This window comes from Bubalus kerabau, chromosome 6, assembly GCF_029407905.1.
Source record: "Bubalus kerabau isolate K-KA32 ecotype Philippines breed swamp buffalo chromosome 6, PCC_UOA_SB_1v2, whole genome shotgun sequence".
Classification (NCBI taxonomy): domain Eukaryota; kingdom Metazoa; phylum Chordata; class Mammalia; order Artiodactyla; family Bovidae; genus Bubalus; species Bubalus kerabau.
In genome coordinates this window covers 46,351,443-46,370,482 of record NC_073629.1, presented here as the reverse complement: position 1 = coordinate 46,370,482, position 19,040 = coordinate 46,351,443, and the positions used below count along the sequence as shown (strand labels likewise).

The 19,040-nt window shown below is 37.0% G+C and overlaps 1 protein-coding gene and 1 pseudogene across 1 annotated transcript in view; one reads left to right on the top strand and one right to left on the bottom strand.

Moving 5' to 3' along the window:
• The window catches only part of DPYD (dihydropyrimidine dehydrogenase), a 957,062-nt gene that overhangs the window by 867,793 nt on the left and 70,229 nt on the right, over positions 1-19,040 (bottom strand). The gene's annotated exons all lie outside the window — the stretch shown is intronic.
• LOC129655086 (40S ribosomal protein S20-like) lies at positions 4,888-5,249 on the top strand (annotated as a pseudogene).

The window sequence follows — 19,040 nt, the reverse complement described above, 5'->3', positions numbered from 1 at the left end:
AACCACACTGCTGAAATGAATGTGTGATATAAGTACTTCTTAATTACACTAACTTCCCAACACTGATAGGATCACTGAAACAGCATTCTACTGGTTAGCCAAAAGGAATAGCTGGGGAAAAAATATATATATATTGTTCCTTGGAATAAGCAATTCAAATATTTTAGTGTCAAAATGAACAAATCTTAGAGCAACCTGACATACTATATATTTTACTTTTTATTTCTTTGCTGTCACTTTTATTAAAACTAGAATGTAATTTCCACAAGAGAAGGAATTTTCCTATATTTTGTTCTCTGCTATGTTCCCAGGGCATTAAACAGTACCTCACCATAACAGGCACTTAATGAATGAATAAAAATCACATTATATGTAGAATTTTAGATTTGCATAATATTAAAATTAAACAAAAGAAAGACTTCATAGATATTTTTCCTGGGCTAAAGGGCCAGACCTTCTCTACTATGCAGTAGCTCCTTTGATAAGCACTACATTATTGATACAGTTCTTAAAAACTGGGGAAGATGATAAGCATATCTTAATTTCATTTTTAATGACTATTAGTAATACATAATTTAAGGTATTATTTAAATTATTATAAAGTAATATTTCTCTTATTGCAGGCTTCCCTGGTGGCTCAGATAGTAAAGAATCTGCCTGCAATGAGGGAGACCTGGGTTTGATCCCTGGGTTGGGAAGATCCCCTGGAGAAGGGCATGGCAATCCACTCCAGTATTCTTGCCTGGAGAATCTCCATGGACAGAGGAGCCTGGTGGGCTACAGTCCGTGGGGTCACAAAGAGTCAGAAATACCTGAGTAACTAAGTATTAGTCTGAGGGACTAATATTTCTATTAAGCATATTTAATATTTAAACTTGATAAACTGAGTAGCTTGCCAGTAGCTCATGTCATCCTTGTTAGAATAATTAAGTATTGGCTGCTATTAGGCAGCTGCATGGCACAGGAGCGACGGAGAGGAGAGAGGAGATACCCCACTTCCAAGGTCAGGAGCAGCGGCCTAGAGGAAATACCCCACGTCCATGGTCAGGAGCAGCAGCTGCGCTGTGCTGGAGCAGCCGTGAAGAGCTACCCCACGTCCAAGGTAAGAGAAACCCTAGTAAGACGGTAGGTGCAGAAAAAGGGAAAAGAGGACAGCTCAATGGACATGAGTTTGGGTGAACTCTGGGAGTTGGTGATGGACAGGGAGGCCTGGCATGCTGCAGTTCATGTGGTCGCAAAGAGTCAGACACAACTGAGCTGAATTGAACTAAAATAATAGAATAACAAGTATAATAAAATTGTCAGTGATGATGTTAAAATTGCAAAAAAATGAAAAAATTACTTAGAGCTTAATTCTCAAATGGACGTTTATTATGCTGCAACTCAAATGATTTCCTCTCTCACTATTATTTATTTCTATTAGAAGACATCTATATATTTAAATTGTCAAATTATCTTAATTCTTCACTTAAGCATTATACACATATTACATACACATATATTACATACATACACTTATACATATCCTACAATTCATATAGGAAATTACTTGGTGTAATTCTCCACTAAATGATACCATTAACACCTTTTACTGATTTTACGGAATTATTATTATCATAATTATCATGATGGTGGTTAGTACTGTCTTAAGTAGTTTATATGTTACTAGTTCTACAAAGATCTGCCCAATATTCTGTTAATATTCATTGACAGACTGGTGCTGAAACCACTGATATGGAGAGGTCTTTGAAAATGCAATAAATGTTTGATGAATTGAAACTACTATTGGTAGTTATAAAGTAAAAATCTATATTGTTAAAAGATTTCCCAAAAAAAACAAAACTCACAACCTCTCAAGGAATTAAAATCTTCACTCTTAGGATATTCTTTAGTTCTAATCTGAAGCCCTTATAGTTCCCATCCTCTTGTTCTGTCCTCAATGGAAATGTTCAATAAATATTTGTTAAACTCTATCCTCTTGTTCTGCACTCACTAAGATGGAAAACAGTTAGTCATCTTTCTTTTGTAAGAACCCTTCATGCTCAAAGACTGTTATTAACTCCCTACTCTTACAGTCTCAAGTTTGAACAATCCAATTCCTTAGCCTTGCTTCATCATTCTGATTTGTTTTCAACTCTCAATTTATACACGTGCTTATCTCAGGAATCCACTTCAGTTCTCAACTTTCCTTCTTAGCAGTGGGACTCAAAACTGGACAACCTGTTCTATGCATTTAACCAATTTTGAACATAATCAACAAAATATTGCTTTAGAGCTTCTTACTATAGCAATAACTCCCTCTCAAACAGGCTGATCTAGATGCTCTTAGGAACTAAAATGATACTTTGACCCACTAGAACTTACAGACGTGGTGGCAGAAGCTGTTTTCCCTCATAGTAAGTAATATGTTTTCCTTCAGTATATTCAGTAGAGTTGTATCATAATTTTCCTCAGCACAAGCTGATTACATGTAAACTAAATACAATTTTAAGACAACAAAACAAAGTAAAAAGTGACACTCATGTGCCATTACATGGTGGATTTGAATAATTCCATCCTCTTCCCCAAATCCATTACTCATGGAAATTTCTGACAATCCCCAGTGAACAACACATCTGCTGCATGAGAACTTTTATTTCCTCAGCTAAGTTGGAACTGGAAACTTGATTTTTTAAACACTTATAATAGCACATAATCAGGCTTACCTTGCTTAGTTCATTAATTAGATTAAATTATACCCACATTTCTCTCCTTCAAAAGTCAAATGTCCACTACTGAGTGAGCAATACTCTGAAACAGACACTTCATAACATTTGCATACATACATCATTTATATTTATTTTATTGGTATAGATTTATTAGAAATAAACTGATAATATTTTTACAGTTTATCCTATATGTTCTAGCTCTCTGGCTTTGTAAAAATTACATTTTAATACAGAGCAAAATTAAGTAAATATATACTCAAAATATCTGTTTAAAATACGGTAAATTACACACTTCAAATGTCAACATTTAATACTGTTAGCCTCATATACTGTTAAACGCTTTAGGGAAAGACACAATGGCAATGTGATAGCAAGGGAAATGTGGACCTAGGAAAAACAGAATAGCCAGGGATAGCCTAATTTCTAAGGTCATGATACAGGAAAAAGGAATTGCAAAAATTCTGAGATGGCTATGAACTTGACTGCTGCTGCTGCTGCTAAGTCACTTCAGTCATGTCCGACTCTGTGCGACCCCATAGACAGCAGCCCACCAGGCTCCCCCGTCCCTGGGATTCTCCAGGCAAGAACACTGGAGTGGGTTGCCATTTCCTTCTCCAATGCATGAAAGTGAAAAGTGAATGGGAAGTCGCTCAATCGTGTCCGACTCTTCGCGACCCCATGGACTGCAGCCCACCAGGCTCCTCCCTCCATGGGATTTTTCCAGGCAAGAGTACTGGAGTGGGGTGCCATTGCCTTCTCCCATGAACTTGACTAACTCCAAGTAAAAGAAAGTGTTCTTTTAAGTTTGATATCGTGCTTAACGGTAGAGGTTACAACAGGGGAGGTGGACAGGGCTCAGATCATAAAGAATCTTGCTCAACTATGGTAAGGAGTTTGTAATTTACTGGAATTACAACATGAACATGGGGAAACACTTAATCCAGCATCACTGTTTAAAAAGCATAAGAAAATCATCATATAATACTTTGTCCTCTTTAATTATTTTTGTTTACTAATTTTTTTAACTTCTTAAAATATCAATTCGTCATGTGCTTCTAGAATATACATATTCATCAGGAAATACAGATTTCTAAAATACTGCACAAGAGATAAATGACCTTTTAGCTTGTAAAATTAAATAAGATGAATAAATAGGGAGGAATGAATGAATATCCTAGTCATCACTTTTAGTTAGCCACTCTCAGATCTAACTTGCACCACTCATATATCACTAAGAATCTTATTAATAGAAATTCAGAACTGGGCTAATTCATACAACCAAAATGGTGGAGTACAAGGAAGTGCACTCATATTCTCCTGTGAGAACACCAAAATCACAACTAGTTGCTGAAGAAACACCTACAGGAGGACCTTGGAACCTATCAAAAAAAGATACTCCACATACAAAAACAAAGAAGAAGCCACAATGAGATGATACAAGGAGCACAATCAAGTTAAAATACAATCCCATACCCACCAGGGGGGCAACCTACAAACTGGAGAACAATAATACCAAAGAATTTCTCTCACTATTGTAAGGTTCTAGGCCCCAAAACAACAGAATGGGAAAGACTAGAGATCTCCTCAAGAAAACTAGAGATACCAAGGGAACATTCCATGTAAAGATGGGCACAATAAAGGACAGAAATGGTATGGACCTAACAGAAGATAATAAGAAGAGGTGGCAAGGACACACAGAAGAACTATACAAAAAGACCTTCATGACCCAAGTAACTATGATGCTGTGATCACTCAACTAGAGCCAGATGTCCTGGAGTCTGAAGTCAAATGGGCCTTTGGAGGCATCATTACGAGCAAAGCTAGAGGAGGGGATGGAATTCCAGTTGAGCTATTTCAAATCCAAAAAGATGAGGCTGTGAAAGTGCTGCACTCAATATACCTAATTACATATACTCAATAGATTTGCTATGAGTGTAATTATATATATATCTAATTACATATACTTTAGAATTTTTAAGACAGTCCTTCAGATCCTGTAAATGTGAATTTTGATGTAATAACTGCTAATAAAAGTATATTGAAACAGTAAAAAAAAATTGCTCTTTGAGGAAGATGCTGTCGCCACTGCTCCGAGTTCCCTGAGGCCCACTTCTGCTCCTGACTCACCGCTGTTCGCTCTCATGGAGGAACAAGCCGGTCAGGAAGCTGCACTGCAGCCATGGCCTTTAAAGACACTGGCAAGACTCCCATGGAGCCAGTGTGGCCATTCACCGGATTAGGATCATCCTCACCGGCCGCAATGTCAAGTCTCTGGAGAAGGTGTGTGCTGACCTGATCAGAGGCGCGAAAGTGAAAGGTAGTGAAAGATAGTGAAAGGACAAGTCTGGATGCCTACCAAGGCTTTCAGAATAACTACAAGGAAAACTCCTGTGGTGAAGGTTCTAAGACTTGGGCTCGATTCCAAATGAGGATCCACAAGTGATTCATTGACCTGCACAGCCCTTCTGAAACTGTCAAGAAGATCACTTCCTTCAGTATTGACCAGGAGTCAAGGTGGAAGTCACCATTGCCGATGCCTAAATCAACCTTTTTAATAAATTGATAATCAGTTGTTAAAAAAAATTACCTAAGTGCACACTGAATAGGAAATCTGGAAAACTCAGCAGTGGCCAGAGGACTGAAAATGGTCGGTTTTCATTCCAATCCCAAAGAAAGGCAATCACAAAGAATGCTCAAACTACCGCTAAATTGCACTCATCTCACACACTAGTAAAGTGATGCTCAAAATTCTCAAAGCCAGGCTTCAACAGTACGTGAACTGAGAACTTCCAGATGTTCAAACTGGATTTAGAAAAGGCAGAGGAACGAGAGATCAAATTGCTAACATCCATTGGGTCATTGAAAAAGCAAGAGAATTCCAGAAAAACGTGTACTTCTGCTTTATTAACTACGCCAAATCCTTTAACTGTGTGGATCACAACAAACTGTGGAAAATTCTTCAAGACATGGGAATACCAGACCACCTGATCTGCCTCCTGAGAAATCTGTATGCAGGTCAAGAAGCAACAGTTAGAACTGGACATGGAACAACAGACTGGTTCCAAATCAGGAAAGGAGTACATCAAAGTTGTACACTGTCACCCTGCTTATTTAACTTATATGCAGAGTACATCATGTGAAATGCCAGGCTGGATGAAGCACAAGCTGAAATCAAGGTTGCTGGGAGAAATATCAATAACTTCAGATATGAATATAACACCACGCTTATGGCTGAAAGTGAAGAGGAACTAAAGAGCCTATTGATGAAAGTGAAAGAGAAGAATGCAAAAGTTGGCTTCAAATTCACCATTCAAAAAATGAAAATCATGGCATCCAGTCCCATCACTTCATGGCAAATAGATGGAGAGACAATGGAAACAGTGAGAGACTTTATTTTCCTGGGTTCCAAAATCACTGCAGACAGTGACTGCAGCCATGAAGTTAAAAGACACTCGCTCCTTGAAAGAAAAGCTATGACCAACCTAGACAGTATATTAAAAAGCAGAGAAATTGCCTTGATGACCAAGGTCCGCCTCTTCAAAGCTATAGTTTTTCCAGTAGTCATGTATAGATGTGAGAGTTGGACTATAAAGAAGGCTGAGCACCTAAGAATTGATGCTTTTGAGCTGCGATGTTAGAGAAAACTCTTAAGAGTCCCTTGGACTGCAAGGAGATCAAACCAGTAAGTCCTAAAGTAAATAATTCCTGAGTATTCATTTGAATGACTGATGCTGAAGCTGAAACTCCAATACTTTGGTCACCTGATGCAAAGAGCCAACCCATTAGAGAAGATCCTGATGCTGCAAAAGATTGAAGGCAGGAGAAGGGGATGACAGAGAACGAGATGGTTGCATGGCATCAATGACTAAATATATATGATTTTGAGCAAGCTCCAGGGGATGGTAAAGGAAGTAAAGCCTGGTGCGGTGCAGTTCATGAGGTCCATGAGGTCACAAAGACTTAGACATGACTGAGTGACTGAACAACAAATAATCCCATATTTTGTAAAAATCTAGAAGTATACAACTTCACAATAACTAAGACTGAAATAACACACCAATATTTGTGAGCTTATTTCTGAGGGGTAGGATTTCAAGTGATCCCATTTTTCTGTGTTCTATGTATTTCCTAAAATTCTCTACATTATCAAAAATTCTTTAATAGCTAACTCTAACTGAGTTTTTGTTCGGTGCCAGATATTGTTCTAAGTTCTTTTATGTCTTAAATTTTTAAAACCCTATCATCTCCCTTTATTTTTTCTTTTTTTTTTTAAATTTTATTTTATTTTTAAACCTGAAACACTGTATTAGTTTTGTCAAACATCAAAACGAATCCGCCACAGGTATACATGTGCTCCCCATCCTGAACCCTCCTCCCTCCTCCCTCCCCACACCATCCCTCTGGGTCATCCCAGTGCACCAGCCCCAAGCATCCAGTATCGTGCATTGAACCTGGACTGGCAACTTGTTTCATACATGATATTACACATGTTTCAATGCCATTCTCCCAAATCTTCCCACCCTCTCCCTCTCCCACAGAGTCCATAAGACTGTTCTATACATCAGTGTCTCTTTTGCTGTCTCGTACACAGGGTTATAAAAGAGCCATTATTAAATTATTTTTTTTTTCAGATTGGGGAAGTGTTGTAAGGGAGTTAAATAACTTGCCTAAAGTTTCCTAGGTAGAAACTGACAGCACTCAGATCTGAACCTTACAAGTATGGTATCAGGACCTGAGCTATACACTAAGCATTCCACAAATAAGAACAGAACGATCTTCTATAATTCTCAAAGCATTATAATAGCTATATTAAAAATTAAAAGGAACAAACTTGATGAATATAAAGACTGCCATGCTTGCATTTATCACCAAGCTCAGTTCTATGTCCATGCATATTTACAGGAAAAAAAATAGACAAATATTCAGTAGAAATGTTTGAATAAAGCTTTTCTTAAAGAGAGGAGTCTCCTCCAAACTTTTAATTTTGTGACTTTCCTTTAACAACAACAAAAAAATCACGTGTTCTCGTTGTCCTCAGGAGCACTAAGAAATTTCCTGCCTGAGAAGTAAATAACTGAGGGGAAAAATTACAGACCATTATGGCATGCTAATAATCCAAATTAGATAAACAAACACAAGCAATGGAAAGGAAGAAAGAGCAAATGCATTCAGCAGAGAATGGTGATAAAGCGTAATGGACAGCTCATTCTCCACAGCTAAAATTGCACAAGCTGAGCTGTCTAAGGGAAATGAGTCATCTGATTTTCAAGTTATAAGGGAATCTTACAGAATATTTTGAGTTTGAAAAACTAACACTGCAGGCAATTGAAGTAGACCTCCAAATATCTGATTAAAGTCACACGCGATTACAACTGATATAGAATATTTTCCTCTCTTACAAATGGTAAAATGCATGGTAAATTTCCAGTTTTCTCTGTTACTTAAATTCCAAAGTAGGTGTTCATTAACGAAGTAAGTTAAGGTTAATTAAAATTTTAGTTATGAAAATGAAGTTTAAAACTCTCTATTAGGACATTATTCACTTCTACAGTGCTTCTTTTCCACGCCAGGCTTCAGTAGTACCTGAACCATGAACTTCCAGATGCTCAAGCTGGTTTTAAAAAAGGCAGAGGAACCAGAGATCAAATTGCCAACATCTGCTGGATCATCGAAAAGGCAAGAGAGATCCAGAAAAACATCTATTTCTGCTTTATTGACTATGCCAAACCCTTTGACTGTGAGGGTCACAATAAACTGTGGAAAGTTCTGAAAGAGATGGGAATCCCAGACCACCTGAACTGCCTCTTGAGAAACCTGTATGCAGGTCGGGAAGCAACAGTTAGAACTGGACATATGTATATACACATATATTTACACTATTTTACAGAAAGTTTCTGACCCTAACCAAAATTAGATATTCAACCCTAGTCCACAAAACTCTGCAAATATCAAACCAGACCATACCTACTTTTATAAATTTCACAGTGGTTAATGGTGTCAGCAGTAAGGAAAAAAAAATAATAATTGGGGGACAAACACATGAATATGAAAGCTTTCTATAATTTTAACTGTCTGTAGCTAAAAATTGTATGTCTATATGTGTGTGTGTTTGTACTTAATTCAGGTACACTAGAACTGCATACTGGAAAGAAACTGAGTTGTTAAAGTTTGCATATCTGAATCAGTCAGGAAGTATGGTTATAGGACTACTAAAGGAAAAATGGAAGAATGGAAAAATGAAGAGGAAATTGGGACAGTTTTAACAAACATTCAAGGATCAAAATTAGGAACTAAACTATCTGCTAACTTCTTAAAATTAGTAATTCTCATATTAAAAACTAATGCTCTATTTTCATTTTCTTTCTGTTTTCTCTTACTTATAATAATACTCACTAAGTATTATTATGACTTACATGGTGCTTTCTATGTGCAATAGGGTGTCACATTCGCCAACAATATTATTATTATATGCTATTAGTATTATCAATATTAGTATAAATTAACATCATCTTCATTTTATAGATGAAGAAACTGAGCACCAGACAGTGGAAATAACCTCCTTAATATCAGGGAGCTAGCCATTTTCTTTTTTTTTTTTACAGAGCTAGTAATTTTCTAAACTCAGTTTCCCCATCTTTAAAATAGAACACAATATACTAATGCAATGCATTATAATAATTCGTATTCTTTATTCATGAATATGTTATCCAAATTATAAAAGTAGAGTTATAGCCAATGAGCACTGAGCATCTGCATTTTTTAAAAGGTAATCTTCATTGTGAAACTGCTACACAGAACGGCAACTTTTTATTCATCTTACTGAAATTCAATGGATCTGATGCTCACACAGCAACCCTCTGATTATTATTTGACTTTCAGCGGAGTTCCTTTCTCAGTGGTGATGACATCTCAAATTAAATCAAGAACATAATTCTGATGATGACTTAATGCCCCATGTAGCTCAAACACAGGCAGAAAATAACACAGGCAGTTACTTTCCTCATTATAAATTAATAAACTGGTACACAGAAAGTTAGCAAGAACCAGTCCCATATATTTCCCTCAGAAATAACTTACCAGCTTATTAGTAAGAACCAAGCGTTCATCAATACCCACATCCCACAGTGCATTCTTTGCATCTTGACATCACCTACAGGCATATGTCTCCCTAAAACCCATTAATCCCATTCTGGATTAATGATTCCATAGAAGCACCTTCTAGCATTTGAGCATCTATCATGTTATTTCTCTTACATTACAGTTCTTTATTAATGGGTTTCTCTCTCTCACTTGACTAAGCATTCCTCTGTGTTTAAAAGTTCATGTATAACCCAGTGTTTGGTCAATAGTAGGTGCTCAATATCCACTTACTGGATTAATTAATGATTGATTTATATTTAATTCAACTCTTCAGGAACTTCTATGCTATTAGTTCAGTCCTGTGAAGTCTTCACAACTTTAGACTCAATAAAATCCTTGGGTATTGTCATACTTAAGTTTCTGAACTAGGTGAATCACTCTGAAAAGAATAATTAAGATTCTCCTGCCAAATGTGAGCACATATGATGAGCAGTAACCTTTATAAAATTTCTGAGTACAATTTCAAGGCTCATTTTTTTCCTATCCAAGTATAAGACATACTATACCACACCTAGCCTAGAATCTAACCTAGAATACTATCTGAGTAAAAATGCTTAATAAATGTACTAAACTGTATAAATAAGTTAACAGCCATCATTTATTTAACATTTAATTTTTCTTTCAAAATATATTATACACAGTCTTCAATTATCTTCAGAATACACTTTTATTAGAAGGTGGACATAAAGGATGTCATCAGATATTAAGAAAGCATCAGAAAACACGTGAGTCATCTAAATTACTCATCTAAAATTGAGTAATTAGCATGAATAGTCTATTTCCATCTTCCAGCAATGATTTGCTTTATGAAACTGTCTTCAAAATCCAAGTTATAAGAACAAACCAGGCCACATGGAAGCAAACATCTTATCCTCACACACACACACACACACAAAATATAAGCATAAAAGAATAACAGGAAATAATAAAGTTGGGAAAACATTCTTAATCACAATGTTTGGTTCTGGGAAAATAGTCTAGAGAAAAGAACAAATTTATGATAAAATTAATCTGATTCAAGAAATTTGGAAGACTAGAATCAACTTTAAGAGAAATCAGATATAAGAACAAATCATTAAAAATATGTACACTTAAAAATCTTTAATAAACAGCTGGAAAGTTCCTTTTAGAAAAGACAGAAGAAAAATCTAAATGTAAAATATGTTAAGCTGGGAGCTGAAGTTCCAAGATAGTTTCAGTCTTTAGAAGACACATCAAAACATAGCCAATTTCATGTAGCTGCAATCAAACAGCCTTCAAAATACACCAGAAGAATTAAAACTTCAGATAACAGTAAACAGTGCATTAGATAAAAATTTCAATCTTCAGGGAAGCACAAAACTGCTTTCACAAGAAGCCAGAGAATGGAAAGGGAAAGGGAACAAACTTAGTAAACAAACTAAAACATTAGAAAACTCTAAAGTGTGTATGAAACAATTTTTAAAATATAAAGAAAGATCAAGTTTGGGGTTGATCTACCTAAAAGTAAGGGTTTGGGTTTCTGCTCTTGGAGAAGATAACATAGATAGGAACTGAATATAAAAAATGCATTAGATCCTAAGTGTCCATGAACAGATGAATGGATAAATAAGATGTGATACACACACACATACAAACACACACACACACACACACAGAGGACTAATACTCAACAATAAAAAGGAAATTTTGCCAATTTTGACAACATGGATGGCCCTGAAGGATATTATGCTTAGTGAAGTAAATCAGACAGCAGAGGACAAATTATGTGTGATTTCATTTATATGTGGAGTCTAAAAAATAAAATAAATGAACAAATAAAACCGAAACAAATTCATGGACACAGAGAAAAAAACTAGTGTTTTCTGAGCAGATAGGGATTAAGGTATACAGCATAGGAAATAAAGTCAATATTTTCAGTAACTTTCTATAGAGTATAACCTATAAAAATATCAAATTACTATGTTGTACATTTGAAAATAACATAAAAATTTCATTCATCTATACTTCAATTAAAATGAATGCATTAGAAAATTGAGCCCTCTTAGAAGACGAATTAAAAGTCATTTTGAAGAAATTAATTGATGCAGCTATGTTACTTCTCTAACAATTCAATAAAAATAAATAAATGCTAACTAAGCTAACTGATGGAGAAGGAAAATGGCATCCTACTCCAGTATTCTTGCTGGAGAATCCCAGGGACAGAGGAGCCTGGTGGGCTGCTGTCCATGGGGTCGCACAGAGTCAGACACCATTGAAGCGACTTAGCAGCAGCAGCAGCAAGTTAACTGAAGGAGATAAGAAAATGTATGTACTTAAATGTTATATCAAAACTTTCCATATTGGCAGTTTCATTTCAGTGAGAAACACACACATACACACACTGAAAAGGAGATGGAAGCTTCAAGTTTTTCCTGAATTTTTTAAAATGCATTTTCACAAAGTATCCAGTTTAGAGTGAATTTATTCCTTAAAGATAGAAGACAATCTTCCCAACAGAAATGGAAAGATCAGCCACACATTTAAAGAGACAGACATCTATAAAATTATTGCCAAAGACTTTTAGAAAAAATATCAAAAAAATCATTGGCTACTATATAAGGCAACTTATTCTCCATCACAATAACTCAGATAAAAGATCTACTAGCTGAGGAAAAACCCTGATAACATAAGAAAACAAAATCCCTACACATTGGACAAATTATTAAGAAATCAAATATTCTGAAAAGTATACTGTTGTTCAGTTGCTCAGTCATGTCCAGCTCTTTGCAACCACAAGGACTGTACCACACCAGGCTTTCCAGTCTTTCACTATCTCCCAGAGTTTGCACAAACTCATGTCCATTGAGTTGGTTACGCCATCCAACCATCGCATCCTCTGCCACTCCATTCTCCTGCTGTCGTCAATCTTTCCCAGCATCAGGGTCTCTTCCAACAATTAAACTCTTCGTGTGAGATGGCCAAAGTAATGGAGCTTCGGCTTCGGCATCAGTCGTTCCAATGAATATGCAGAGTTGATTTCCTTTAGGATTGCCTGGTTGGATCTCCTTATAGACCAAGGGATACTCGAGAGTCTTCTCCAGAACCATAATTTCAAAGCACCAATTCTTTGGCACTCAGCCTTCTTTATGGTCCAGTTCTCACATCCATACACGCTTACTGGAAAAACCATAGCTTTGACTATACTAACATCCTCAATACTCCAAGTGGGGCACTTAACAGAGACCAAAGAGGACTACCTGGAAATGCTCTAGATAAACAGATCTCTGAGGAAGGAGGAGATCAAGTTGTGATGTTGTCCAGATGCAGTTTCAACTCCAGAACAGACCAGATACCACCGCCCCAGCCCAGGATTAGAGCCACATGAGCAGTCCTTCCATCAAGCCAACTCCCTTCTGACAAAGCAGGTCCTGCGTAAGTTAAACTGACTTTTCACTGGTAGACGTTTTGGACCCTCTTTAGGCTCAAATCTCCCATTTGACTTGGAGTTGCTAGTCTAGACTCCAGTGGTCTATTTGCCAAAGGTCAGGTGTTACAGAGGCGTGCTCAGGGACAGGATTAAGAAGAGGAACTCTTGATCTTCCTCCAATTCTGTAAAGTGAAAATGAACTTCCTGAAGCATCCAATCCCCTGAAGAAATTCCCTCACTCAGTACATCCTACCCTGACAACAAAAGCGGTCTCTATGTCAAGCACTGAATTTTGTCTACTAATTACATAGCTTGAAAAATAAATGTGAATCAATTTCCTAGTTCATCTGACATTCCCACGAGCTCTTTCTGAAGATCCAGAAGATAGCAAGATGGTTTTCTTCTCCCTTTACTAAAGGAATTTTGATTTTTTTTCAAATGTTTACAATTAAAAGATATGACTCAAATGAAAGTTTCATAGGATTATGCTGCTGCTGCTGCTAAGTCACTTCAGTCGTGTCCGACTCTGTGCGACCGCATAGACGGCAGACCACCAGACTCCCCCGTCCCTGGGATACTCTAGGCAAGAACACTGGAGTGGGTTGCCATTTCCTTCTCCAATACATGAAAGTGAAAAGTGAAAGTGAAGTCGCTCAGTCGTGTCTGACTCTTAACGATGCCATGGACTGCAGCCTACCAGGCTCCTTCGTCCATGGAATTTTCCAGGCAAGAGTACTGGGGTGGGGTGCCATTGCCTTCTCCGTCATAGGACTATAATCCATAGGAAAATGTTCTATAACTGTGCATAATTTAAATGTAAATAAGTAAATTGACTTCCTTTTATTCAACTTGTAGGTACTGTAATTTCAGTATTTTTGTTTTTAAATCTACTGAAATAATCTAGAAACACAGCAAGTATTTTTGTCTTTGTTCAATAATAAATGTGATTTGTCCCTTTTTTGTGGCTATTACTTAAGCGATTATGGAAACCTTATAGAATTACAATTCTTAGGATAAGGTTTTATATACAAAGTTTATTGAAAAGTGAACGTCATGGATACATTGCTTGTTTTCTTCTGTTTCTAGATGGTATAAAGGCAGTATTTCTGTTTTGCTGTTTTACAAGTCTTCCCTAACTTAACTGCAGTAAGAGATTTACCAGGAATCTCCTGCGATAGAAACATTTGAAACTCAAACTTAAATCTATAACCAGCTATTTAATTTAATGTGTTGGTGAAAGTAGCAAGTTTATTAAAATAAACCTGGTTTAAAAAATCTAAATTACCTAAAAATCTAGGCTTTAGGAAAGAAAAATAGGCATTACTATCTAGTACTTCAATTAAGAATTATCAAATCTACACTACTGTCAAAACAATTTTAATACGAGTCATAATATATGCTTAATGAATATATACATGAAATCTTCAATGCCAAATGCAGAATGTATGTGACAAATATTATGTGACAGTAGTTCTTAATCTTGAATCAAAATACATGCTGTATGTTCTACAAATGTATAAGGATCTATAGTTAGTTTGAAATTATTTCTGTTTTTTAATTTTTACTGGACTTTTTTTGCTTATTTTATATTACCACAGTGTAATTTTTAAATCATTGTCCCCCTTTTGGATGATTTACTTCTTTGATTTTGAAAATATCAAACAATTTATTTTTTGTTATCTGTATTTTTTTCTTCACCTTGAAATCTGCTTGCCTATTACCCAGATGATCCTAAGCATTACTGTTTCTAAATGAAAAAATTAAAGGTTAAAAGAAAATGCTCTCTATTGGAATTCTGTATGATCTAGCAACATTATCCATAGCCCTTTAAAACACAGAGCAGTAACAAGGATTCCTTCCCTTTCTATCTCCTTACTAATCTATGGAAAACCTTTCACTATATATTGACTTACTGGTAAACAGAAAGATAGAAATGACAAAGATTTCTTCCACTATTAATATAAATATTCATAACAATCTTATTTTTTTTCAATCTTTCTCTGGTAGATTAAATAAGATATCTTAGATTCTCATAGTTATGAAAGACAATAGAAATACTAAATATTTTTATGAGATCACATTTTAAAATACTTATAGCTAGAAAACAATTACAGGTTCTAGCATATTTGTGTGCTAAGTCACTTCAGTCATGTCTGACTCTTGGCAACCCAGTAGACTGTAGCATGCCAGGTTCCTCTGTCCATGGGCTTCTCCAGGTAAGAATACAAGAGTGGGCTGCCTTGCCCTCCTCTGGGAAATTTTCCCCACACAGGGACTGAACCCGCATCTCCTGCACCGCAGGCAGATTCTTTACCACTGAGCCACTGGGGAAGCCCTCTAGCATTCTTACTACTAGTCAATTATTGACTTTTAAAATTAGAAGAGTGTCAGTATAAATATAGTTATTAAAGTACCCTTTTTTCCCAATAAATGTTTTTTTCCTACAAAATTATTGCAGAAGACAGAGGTAAATATACTTTAGCATATAAACTAAAAGGCAGAAAACAGTTAAAAGATTCTCAAACCACATCAAGAAGGCATTTAACAAATTTATAATCTATAATCATTTGTATTCACCAATAATAGACAAAGTTTTTTGACCTTGAATTATAATTAAATCCAAACATACTATTTAGGAGAAACCAAAACCAAACAAGCCAGAAAAAAAAAAATAAAGAAAAAACTTTTTAAAGATAAAATCATGGACATAAATATATTAAATAAGCAAACAAATATAAAACAGCTACAATAATATACTAACAATTATACTAACAGAGTAAAATACAAAGCAAAACTTTTAAATTGAGTTTCAACACATGATAAAATATATGGCTGCCTAATTTAAATGCTACCCCTTCAGTAAAGTAGAGAGTGAAAAAGTTGGCTTAAAACTCAACATTCAGAAAATGAAGATCATGGCATCTGGTCCCATCACTTCATGGGAAATAGATGGGGAAACAGTGGAAACAGTGTCAGACTTTATTTTTGGGGGCTCCATAATCACTGCAGATGGTGATTGCAGCCATGAAATTAAAAGACACTTACTCCTTGGAAGGAAAGTTATGATCAACCTAGATAGCATATTCAAAAGCAGAGACATTATTTTGCCAACAAAGGTCTGTCTAGTCAAGGCTATGGTTTTTCCAGTGGCCACGTATGGATGTGAGAGTTGGACTGTGAAGAAAGCTGAGTGCTGAATAATTGATGCTTTTGAAGTGTGGTGTTGGAGAAGACTCTTGAGAGTCCCTTGGACTGCAAGGAGATCCAACCAGTCCATTCTGAAGGAGCTCAGCCCTGGGATTTCTTTGGAAGGAATGATGCTAAAGCTGAAACTCCAGTACTTTGGCCACCTCATGTGAAGAGTTGACTCATTGGAAAAGACTCTGATGCTGGGAGGGATTGGGGGCAGGAGGAGAAGGGGACGACAGAGGATGCGATGGCTGGATGGCATCACTGAGTCGATGGACGTGAGTCTGAGTGAACTCCGGGAGTTGGTGATGGACAGGGAGGCCTGGCGCGCTGCAATTCATGGGGTTGTGAAGAGTCAGACATGACTGATCGACTAAACTGACTGAACCCCTTCAGAGGTCATCCAACCTAAATTCCCTGTCATTTTAGTCATTTCCTCTCATTTCCAATGTCATTTTGATAGTTTACAGTGAACAGTGTCAGATTCTTGATCTCTGAAGATGATTCAGCTTCAGGACCAGGGACCAGGCTTGATCACTTAAGAGCTTTTGTGTAGCAGACTTTCATTAAAGTATGAAAAGGGACAGAGAAAGCCTCTGACACAGACAACAGAAGGGGGACAGAGAGTGACCCCTCGCTAGTCTAACCAAAGGAGTTACATACCTTTTAAATTATTTATTGCAATAAATCAAAAGCATGTCTCAAAGTTGTAAAAATTTTACCAGACCCACACTCACAGTTTACATTTTAAGGTAACAGGATTAGAATTTAATGATAGAAAGATCTTACCAGACCCACTCCCATAATATACATTCTAAAATATCAGGATTAGTCAGAAGGTTTTCAGGAAGGAGGAACAGTCCTCAAGTGGGATACATTGTTGTTATATAATCCCTAGTACAGAGTTTAAACTGAGTTGTTTGTTGTGTAATCATCAGTTTCAGGCTGAAAGTAAAAAACATTTTATGTAACTAAGACTAAGGAACAGGAACTTAGAGGAAAAAGAGATGTTGTACTTTCCTCCACCTTGAGAATTTCAGATCCCTATCTCCTCCTTGGAAAAGGTCAGTTTTCATCCCAGTCCCAAAGAAAGGTAATGACAAAGAATGCTCAAACTACCCCACAATTGCACTCATATCACATGCTAGTAAAGTAATGCTCAAAATTCTCAAAGCCAGGCTTCAACAATACACGAACCATGAACCTTCAGATGTTCAAGCTGGTTTTAGAAAAGGCAAAGGAACCAGAGAGCAAATTGCCAACATATGCTAGATCATCGAAAAAGCAAGAGAGTTCCAGAAAAACATCTATTTCTGCTTTACTGACTATGCAAGAGCCTTTGACTATGTGGAGCACAATAAACTGTGGAAAAGTCTGAAAGAGACAGGAATACCAGACCACCTGACCTGCCTCCTGAGAAATCAGTATGCAGGTCAGGAAGCAATAGTTAGAACTGGACATGGAACAACAGACTGGTTCCAAATAGGAAAAGGAGTACATCAAGACTGTATATTGTCACTGTGGTTATTTAACTTATATGCAGAGTACATTATGAGAAACACTAGGCTGAAGGAAGCACAGCTGTAATCAAGATTGCCGAGAGAAACATCAATAACCTCAGATATGCAGATGCTGCTGCTGCTACTAAGTCCCACCAGTCGTGTCGGATTCTGTGTGACCCCATTGACGGCAGCCACTAGGCTCCCCTGTCCCTGGGATTCCCCAGGCAAGAACACTGGAGTGGGTTGCCATTTCCTTCTCCAATGCATGAAAGTGAAAAGTGAAAGTGAAGTCACTCAGTTATGTCCAACTCTTAGTGACCCCATGGACTGCAGCCCACCAGGCTCCTCCATCCATGGGATTTTCCAGGCAACAGGAGTGGGTCGCCAGTGTCTTCTCCTGATATCCAGATGACACCACCCTTATGGCAGAAAGTGAAGAAAAACTAAAGAGCCTCTTGATAAAAGTGAAAGAGGAGAGTGAAAAAGTTGTCTTAAAGCTCAACATTCAGAAAACTAAGATCATGGCATCCGGTCCCATCACTTCATGGCAAATAGATGGAGAAACAGTGGAAATAGTGGCTGACTTTATTTTGGGGGGCTCCAAAATCACTGCAGATGGTGACTGCAGCCATGAAATTAAAAGACGCTTACTCCTTGGAAGGAAAGTTATGACCAACTAGATAGCATATTGAAAAGCAGAGACATTACTTTGCCAACAAAGGTCCATCTAGTTAAAGCTATGTTTTTTTCAGTAGTCACATGTGGATGTGAGAGTTGAATTATAAAGAAAGCTGAGTGCCGAAGAACTGATGCTTTTGAACTGTGCTGTTGGAGAAGATGCTTGAGAGTTCCTTGGACTGCAAGGAGTTCCAACCAGTCAATCCTAAAGGAGATCACTCCTGAGTGTTCATTGAAAGGACTGATGTTGAAGCTGAAACTCCAATACTTTGGCCACCTAATGTGAAGAACTGACTCATTTGAAAAGACCCTGATGCTGGAAAAGATTGAAGGCGGGAGGAAAAGGGGATGACAGAGGACAAGATGGTTGGATGGCATCACCGACTCAATGGGGATAAATTTGAGTAAACTCCGGGAGTTGGTGATGGACGGGGA